Raw genomic sequence first — 8,768 nt, 5'->3', positions numbered from 1 at the left:
TTCCAGCTTCCTGAAGTACCCATTTAATCTTGTGAATGCAGGAGAAAAATCACTATTGGCTGGACAATATTATCAAGAAATGTTTGTTGAATTTTTTAACAATAGGCAAAAGTCACATTGACCTTGGCACAGTAAAAAAACCCTATACCTATTCGGATCTGAAGTATAGATTGTTCTTCTCAAGTTGAGAGATGCAAAAGAGGTGAGGGACGTTAGAGAACTGTGTTCATAACTGTGGTTTCTCCATCTTCCTATTTTGCCTCACCAATGTTTTGTTTTAGGCTGGTGGCAAGAAGTCTTTAATTGATCTAGACTACATAAAAACCTCTGTTTACAACAGAATGTTCCCATGTTTCCTTTCATACACAGGAGCAAATTTGTTGGCTTTGTTTGCGAGTCACAGCAATAATAAAACCCAAAGCAGATGAATGGATGGAGCAGAATGCATTTTTTAAAAGGAGGCCTAAAAGGTTAGCAGGAAATGTTTTGCAGTTCATTAAAAATGAAAAACAAAAAAACCCCAAACACCCCATAATCTTAAAAGCTTTGTAGAAATAACACTACTTAGGTTTTCTAAACAGTAAAATATTATGTTACAGTGTTCTGTCTGAAAATAGCTTCTGTATTTTAAATCCGTGAGTTTTGAAAAAATAATTCTCCTAGAGACTGCAGTAAATAAAATAGCCTTTAAAAATGTACATTGCTAAATGAGAACAAATGTCAGATGGACATACCAGTAATTTGTTGTTAAAAGCAGGTGTACTGTCCATGCATTTACATTCATTGCAATAAGGCAGGGGTGGCAACTTCCAAGGGCTATTTGAGTAGCTGGGAGTCCATTTCTGGTTTTATAAAACTCTCTTGAGACTGTTGGAGCAAAAGAGAGCCAGTGTGGTATAGTGATTAGAACGTCAGACTAAGACTCTGGAGACCAGAGTACAAATCTCCACTCAGCCAGGGAAAGTCACTGGGCATGTTACACTCTCTCAGCCTCAGAGAAGGACAATAGCAAACCCCCTCTGGACAAATCTTGCCAAGAAAATGCTGTGATAATAAATTCACCATAGGGTTGTCACAAGTCAGAAAGAACTTGGAGGCACACAAAAATAAAACAAATAAAAGGAAAACAGGGTGGGCATTTATCTCACTTTTAAATAGAACTGGCACTCCTGGATGATTCCAGGAATAGAAACTCTCATTTGTGTGAAAAAAACATTTTAAAAAGAGGGGTCATGGGGGTGGGGGCTAGGAAGGGCAATTTGACTTCCATTAAAGCCAAAGAATGTGCCTCAGCACTGAATGGGAACGGCTTAGTGCTGGGCGATGGAATGGGGCCATTTTGAGGACACTTTGGGGTGCGGTAAAATGCGTTTTTTCTTGGACTCACATGGCCCCAAGTGTCCCCTTCCCATGCCCATAACGGGGGGAAAATGTGTCTGATAAGGTCCTTAGACTCAATCCAAGAGACCAAAGACCCGAGCATGTGGGATCTGAGCAGAGCAGTGGAGGAAAGGGGGTCTTGGAGATGTCTCATTCATAAGATCACCATGATTCAAGGTTGACTTGAAGACAGCTAACAACAACAAACATCTGCTGCAAGGTTATCCTCCCTTTTGGGAAAGGGATTGTGCAAGAGAAAAATATTTCCCATGGATTGCACCTTAATAAAACAGTGACCCCTTTGAATGATAATAATTCAGCCCAGCAACAGTACTGATACGAAACTAAAGCCCATGGCATATAGTGCTTTGTGCTTCTCTAGTAGAAGCACTGTTGGGAATTCCAACCCATGGAATTTTTTTTTCTCAGTGGATAGCTTCCATATTATTTACAGCAGAATAGTTCTTTCAAGCAGAGAGAGAGAAAAGGTTTGAATCCACACCACATCATGATCTATTCATGGTTTTTACAAATATTTTATGCTTTGCATAATCTTTTGAATGTTAATATTTTTAACATTTAATGCTTTAAACTAAATTGTTTCATTCTTTTTAGATAACTTTATATTATACTTTTATCAAAAATTTTGTACAGTTTTTAACCCTATTATTTTTATTTCTGTTATTACACTTATTACTTTTTAATTCTTTTCTAAGTGGTATCTCCAGTTTGCTTCACTGGAGCACACACCAATTTGAACATGAATGCTTCTTTGTTTTTAACATTTAATGCTTTAAAGTATGGCTTTTCCCTGCCCATTCCCAAAATCATCAGTTGCATGCAGATGGGACACTATGCTCTGCCATTAGGATAAAGTGGGATATGGTGATGTCAAAAGGCCTTTTGGTTCATATAGTTGCAAAGAATGTTGCAGAGCTCTAGCCAAAAGGGCAACCTAGAATACATTTTCATAAATACCAAGTTGTACTGAACTGCACATGTTTAAAAACTATCTTCCCTCCCCAGTCATTTTTGCTATTTAAGGCACTGACAACGTATAGCTTGCAAATAAAATACCTTGCTGAGCTAAGCTAAAATAAAAATATCTGCCTTCCTTACTCTATCCACATTATAGAGTCATCATGATTGGCATCTCTTGTGTCCTCTCTTTACGTATTCCTTACTGTAAGATGTAATCTTAAATGGAATGAATAAAAACAAAACAAGAATACAGGTGCAGCTAATGACCGGAAAAATGATAGCAACTTTTCCTCTGCTGGTGCCTCTGTGACAAAAAGAGAGGCAGTACAAGAGCATTCATAGCTATGCTCCACCGTATAATTACACCACAATGCCCCATTAAAGGTTCCACTTCATAACAACAACTTTCTGTATCCAGTACGATTATTACAACTACTATTACAACTAGCCATCCATTTCAAGAGATAATACTAGTAATTAGGGAAGTTTCTCATTATGGGTTATTATTATGTGGCAGATGCTCAGCAATAACTCTTGCTGGCCATGTTAGAGAGTTATTTTCATTAACAGCAACAATATTTTCTTCCTATACAAACAAAATACACATACACACACACAAACTCAACCATGTGTATTAATTAAAATATTGTAGTGTCTTATTATGAGGGCCAGCATGATGTAGTGGTTTGAGCACCAGACTATGATGTTGGCAGACCAAGGCTCAAATCTCTGCTCAGCCATGAAAATCCTATTATTATTATTATTATTATTATTATTATTAAACTTTATTTATATAGTGCTGTAGGTTTACACAGCACTGTACATACAATAAAAAATTGATAAAAATGAAAACTGCCAATGGCGTACATTCTATAGGACAATAACAAAATACATATAAAACAATAGATAATAATACAAGATAGCATTAGATAAAATAAGCAAGCAACAAATTAAAAACATTGATTGGCAACCTTCGGCAAGTCTCACACTCTCAGCCTCAGAGAAGAGCAGTGGAAGAAAGTTGCCATGAATACCCCATGATAGGAACGCCTTAGGGTTGTGATAAGTTGGAAATTACTTGAAGGCACACAACAACAGCAACTGCCTACTTTTCAGAATAACAGCTTAAAGGAAAAACATGACTACAGGAGACAGTTGCTCCTTTTAGGTCTACATATATTCCAAATATCCTATTCACCAGAGACAATGATTTTTTTCCTTAAAATTGGTTGTGGCAAAACATTATCTTTAATAAGTGACTTACTGCTCCTGAATTGAATTCTAATTTGCATCGGGATCCTATTGCATGGATTTTTGCCGCTGCTGCCACCGGGTGGGTGCAGCCCATGTAACTTCCGGACAGAATCTGAGTTCAGCTGGCTGATTTGCAAAGCTGGCTTCCTGACTTACTGCACAGCTTTAAAAAGTGACTTACCACTCAGTTAATTTGGACTAACTGACAGGATGCCAGCCATAGGTGAGCCATTTAGTACACCCCCCCCCCCCACATCTATTGAAATCCACCCTCTCATGGCCATTATTGCTTGGAGGAGAGCAGACGGATTGAAGTAGCATCTGCTATGTTGCCACAGCTAAATGATAAGTGATGCCATTATTTGCCAGGGTCTTTCGAGAGTTCAGTGGCTGAGGCAATCAGTTTGCAACTGGCTACAGGGACATAGCCAGATGTTTCTGCAATTCCAACTAATCCTCTACCTGACTCTCCTCCAGGCACAAATAGCCATGGGTAGCGGTTTCAGTGGCTCTGTAGAAGGTCTGAGGGGGCTTTGATCACTGTGGACGTTTGTCAGCCACCCAAGATTTCTAAGCAATGTGTTGGCTTTGATCACTGTGGAAGAGAATAGCAGCCTCTGCAGCAGCCAAAAATAAATATATGCAGACATAGGATTAATTTATGTTAATGTGTTATGCCTGTATGTATGCTACTAACAGGATGCCAGCCATAGTGTGTGTGTATGTGTTTGTGTGTGTGTGATGTTGAAATAGCAGCTGAGCCATTTACTGCAAGACAGATGGAGAAACACAATCAGTCTGCAAATCTCAAGGCCCTTTCCCTTCCCAGAATATAGCATCTTCAGATTTGAGCAATGTTTCTTTTCAAGATTACAAAACTAAGGTGGAATCCTTGATGTCAAGAAATAGGAAGTAAATGGACCAAATGCCACATTTGATACCCCCCTTCTGTACCATAAAGCCTTATGTAATGGCAATCCTGACATATTATCTCTGAGCAATAATCTCATGTGAATATGATGCTGTGTTAGGGCACTGGTCAAAACCTAGTCCAGTCCATAAAATGAGATGAGCACAAGACCCCAGAGGATTTATCAACATTCAAAATGTATATTATCCAGTGACCAAGTGGATTGCACATTGCTGGGTTCCTGTATTAAATACTTTGAACACACAACAAAGCTAGGCAGGTATGGTTTAGAGTAAAACGGCAGCATACTCAAATGTTTTAAAGGAAATATTGCTTTTTAATAACATTGCGCTAATCTACATTGCAGGAGTAATGCAGTTTGACACTGCTTTAATTGTCATGCTTAATGCTATGGAATTCTGGGATTTATAGTTTTGTGAGATATTTACGCTTTTCTCTCAGAGAGCTCTGGTGGCACAACAAACCAAATCCCAGGATTCCGCAGCATTGAGCTATAATGGTTAAAATGGTGTCAAACTGGACTGTTTCTCCAGTGCAGGTGCAGCCTGCATTTCCTGCAGAGAAAACAGAATTAAATCATAGTAGAACTGGAAATAAGAGACCTACAAAATGCACATTTTATACTGGGATCTTTGTTATGAAGAGAGGGGAGAAGGAATTAAGAACTTTATTGCCATTGAGTCTTCAAGTTGATTCTTATGGTGACCTTATCAGATGGTTTTCTTGGTAGGTTTTTAACAATTGTCTTTCTCTAAAGGCTAGCTAGGTATCTGCACTGCAGAAATAATCTAGTTTGACACCACTTTGACTGCCATGGCTAAGTGCTATGGAATTCTGGGAACTATAGTTTTGTGAGATATTTAGCCTTCTCTGTCAGAGAGCTCTGGTGCCATGACAAACTACAATTCTCACAATTCCATACAACAGAGCCATGGAAGTTAAAGTGGTGTCAAACTAGATTATTTCTGCAGTGCAGATGAAGCATGAGAGAGTGTGACTTGCCCAAGGTCACCCAGTGGGTTTCCATGGGTGAGCAGGGATTTGAACTCTGGTCTTCTGGAGTTCAACACTCAAACCACTACACTATGCTGGCTTTTCTGCTCTAATAAAAACTACCCAGAAAACAAGGCTATGGACTAAAACCAGTAATGAGTTGCACAAAACACTGTAGATGTCTAAAAAGCCTGACTCCCGAAATTATTGGTGTAAAATTACGTGTCTCCTGTGAAAGGAACACATTGCTTAGAAATCTTGGGTGGCTGAATTGCTGGAGACCTCATGAGTGATAAAGAAATGCCTGTCTCAGTTTCATAATGGGTAGAGATGAGCAGGCTGCTTCTTAGCTTTCTGTGTGGGTACATGGAAATAAAATTGCCAAAGTAGCTCTAGCTTTGAGAATGACTGACTGAAGTGCCTTGGGGCTCTCCATGGATTCTGAAGAATGAGAAATGTTATCTGATGAGTAGAATATGTGCTTTCTGTAATCAAAAGGTAAGCAGAATATTTTTGATGTGAGATTGCCTTTTGGAAAATACAGATTGTAGGCCAAGGTTTTTTTATTCTGTGTTTTAAAAAATGAGGACTAATGAATCTATTAGACTAAAGCTGGCAATTTGCACCAGCAAATGCAGTTCCAATACAGAATTACACCTGATGTTGCCACCACCTCAAAAAACAATTATCTTTACCTTTTCAAGCAATGCCCTAGTCAAAGGATTTTCCAAGGCAGTGCAGATCAGAGCAATGGAAACTGACCTCTGCAGTGCTTTCTACACTTTCATCATGCCACATTTGCTTCTTTCAAAGTGGTGATTGGCAATAAATTGTCAGGGATGTTGGGGATTTGTATATGTATAAACATTGTAGTTCATTGCAACTGTAGTTCATTACAACCACTGCACCACTAGGGCTCCTAACTATAAGGAGCCCTGGTGGTGCAGTGGTTGAATGCCTGCACTGCAGCCACTCACTCAAAACCATAAGGGTGCGAGTTCAATACCAGCCAAAGGGCTCAAGCTTGACTCAGGCTTGCATCCTTCCAAGGTCGCTAAAATGAGTACCCATTTTGTTGGGGGCAATTAGCTTAAAATTTGTAAACCGCTTAGTGCACTGATACGTGGTATAGAAATGTACTTGCTATTGCTATTGTAGTTGTGATGCTACATTGTGAATCCTGTCCTGGTCCCCCCAGTCTCTACTTACTAGGAAACAGATGCTGCACTTGATGGGACTTTGCTCCTCTGTTGCTTGGGAAGCAACTGACTGATGGTCCCAGTGCCTCCCTTGAGCAATCCCAGTGTGACCGGCAGAAACAGGAGCCCTGTTGCAATTCCCCCTTGTACTGAAGATTGTTCACATGCAGGGGTTGGGTGGGATTGTCAGTCAGCTGCTTCCAGAGGGACTTAGGAATGGACCACAATTGATTCCAGTGGTTGCTTCCCAGTAAGTGGAGATCTGAAGATTTTCACGGTCCATAGATAGCCCCCAAACTAGGGCTATGTAAGAATATGAAGCAATCTCGAGTGCATAACTCTAGGTTATACATTTGTAACTGCCCAATAGGGTTCTGTTTATTATATTTAACAACTGCATCAACAAAATGACCCCTTCCCCCAGTTATACAGTTGCAAAGAAGTCAGTTCTCAGTATCCAAGGGTGTGTTTCTGAGTGAAAGGTTTGGGAATGCCATTTAATTCTCAAACTTACAACAACTTTCTGGTTTGTTGTGGCACCAGAGCTCTCTGACAGAGAAAGCTAAATGTCTCACAAAACTACAGTTCCCCGAATTTCTTTTTTTAAAAAAATCTTTATTTGAAATATAAAAGACAAATATACATATATGTACAAAAAGACATATATACAAACATCATAAATCAAAAATAACACATAATTATACCAATTATTCATCTTACTATCCACCAACTTCCAAATCTCCCTTCCAATGCCGGATTACATATATTCCACAAAAGGTTCACTCAAAACTAAAGAAAAGAATAACCCTCCATTGACTACATCATTTTGATTCAAAAAAAGTAACACCAATAATTGCGAAAAAAGAAAAAAAAATTAATAAATAAAAAAGCAAAAATTTTTAATTGCTGCCGTATGCCTATAAAGTACCTATTATATACATATATTCAAATATTGATCTACCTGATACCATTCTTCTATCACATTTTCCATCGCCTTATCCTGCAAAGCGGCTGTTAACAAATCAAGATTTCTTGTTTCTTTCAATATAGATAACCAAACTTCTATTTTAGGACATTGTGGATTTTTCCAACATTGTGCAAATAATAATCTAGCCAATGTAATCATATATAAAATTATCCTAGAGTATTTCTTCTCTATCACATTATCTAATTTATTGGTCATATTAAGCAAAAATAATAATGGATCTAAAGGGATATTGGTAGATAATATCTCCACCATTTTCTCATGAATATTTTTCCAGTATTCTATAGATAATGAACAAGCCCACCATATATGAAAGAAAGTGCCTTCTTTAACCCCACATTTCCAACATTTAACACATCCTGTTTTATAAATCTTATTGATCTTGGTAGGAGTCATATACCACCTGAATAGCATCTTCATATAATTTTCCTTATAATTTTGACAGGCGTTAAATTTTTTTGTTACCCTCCAGGATTTTTCCCAGTCTTCCAATTTGATAGGGCTCCCTACATCTTGAGCCCATCTTATCATTGAGTGTTTTATGATCTCATTCTCTAAGTCCCTTTCTTTAAGAGATTTATAATACTTTGACAGATGTTTCCCTTTTTTATCTTCAACAATGTTTTCCAATACGTTCTTCACAGTAGTAAAACCCATTTTATCTGAGTCAGTTTTAAATCTACTACATAATTGGAAATACAGATACCAATCAATCTCAAATCCCGATGAACTTAATTGTTCCCTGGTTTTCATGATCAATACCCTTTTATTATTCATATCTAATAAATCTCCATATTTTAACCATTCTGTCGAATTAACCTTGGTCCTATTATAGAAAGCTTCTTGGGGAGATACCCAATAAGGCAATTTAACATAGTACATTTTTTAAATTCTGTTCCATACCCATAACAGGGACCTTCTAATAAAATGATGTCCAAACTCTCTGTTTTCATTACTTTTTCCAAACCATAAATAAGCATGTAAACCATATCTCAAGTCACAGCTTTCTAAATTCAGCATTTTATCATTAGTTAAGGAAATCCAA

Source organism: Sceloporus undulatus, chromosome 4, assembly GCF_019175285.1.
Source record: "Sceloporus undulatus isolate JIND9_A2432 ecotype Alabama chromosome 4, SceUnd_v1.1, whole genome shotgun sequence".
Lineage (NCBI taxonomy): Eukaryota > Metazoa > Chordata > Lepidosauria > Squamata > Phrynosomatidae > Sceloporus > Sceloporus undulatus.
Note: the sequence above shows the minus strand (reverse complement) of the source record.